General features: G+C 49.2%; 1 protein-coding gene across 2 annotated transcripts in view; it reads left to right on the forward strand.

Annotated features, from left to right (window-relative positions):
- The window catches only part of VAPB (VAMP (vesicle-associated membrane protein)-associated protein B and C), a 54528-nt gene that overhangs the window by 48735 nt on the left and 4892 nt on the right, over positions 1 to 901 (forward strand). The window lies entirely within an intron of this gene.

The following is a 901-nucleotide window of genomic DNA, read 5'->3' on the forward strand; positions in this document are numbered from 1 at the left end:
GCCCGCCTCGGCCTCCCAGAGGACTTGCAGGTTCTTAAGGCAGTGGAGGCAGTGGCAGTGGAGGTGAAGGAAGAAAAGAGTTTCTATTCCTTACACATCCTTGTAGTTGGGGAAAATGTGGTCAGTTACCTGTGTATGTATGAGAAAGGATGTTGCTTCTTTAGTGAGAAATCTATGCATTCAGTAGAAAATATCTGAGATGAGTGTATCATTTGATCCAGCAGTCTGCATGTAACTCATCAAAACCAACTATGTACAGAGCTGTGCATTTGAAAGCTTCCAGGTGTCCCACTTTGTAGATTCTTGTGATTTGTATATTTGTACCTTGGGAAATGGCTACGACTCAAAAATCAATGACAGCTTGATTAGGGAAGCTTGTTTGTTACAGGCAGCATTAGAGGCAGGAGGAATAGAGAGTTTGGGATCGGATGAAGCAGAGCAGCTAGGAGACCTGGCCAGAAAGGTGGGGGGACGAGGGTGTAAAGGTCCCAGTTGACCCTCTTAAAAGCTTTTTTCCTCTAAGTCCTGAGGAACCAAGGAGTGGCTGCTTAGATCTGTGTCATAGAAAGGTACCTAGCAGCATCGCGTAGGATAGATGAAAGAAGAGGGGCCTCTGGCTACCGGCCCATCCCTTCCTCTGTAGGCTTCGGTTTCTCCATTTGCAAAACGAGGCTGGGCCATATCATATCATCCAAGCCTGGGCGTAAACAGCCCACCCTGTTGCGCTGTACAGTGGCTTCACCTTTCTTTCTTGTGCCTTGGATCCATTCTGAAATGTGCATTTGCTCCTGTAGGAAGAAGATGGACTTCGGAGGAGGAAGGCGGCGCAGAGCAACAGCCCCATGTCAGTGCTGGCCGTGGCTGGGAAGGAGGAGGGCCTCAGCACCCGTCTGCTTGCGCT

The sequence above is a fragment of the Propithecus coquereli genome, unplaced genomic scaffold, assembly GCF_000956105.1.
Source record: "Propithecus coquereli isolate 6110/MARCELLA unplaced genomic scaffold, Pcoq_1.0 Scaffold503, whole genome shotgun sequence".
In the NCBI taxonomy this organism is placed as follows: domain Eukaryota; kingdom Metazoa; phylum Chordata; class Mammalia; order Primates; family Indriidae; genus Propithecus; species Propithecus coquereli.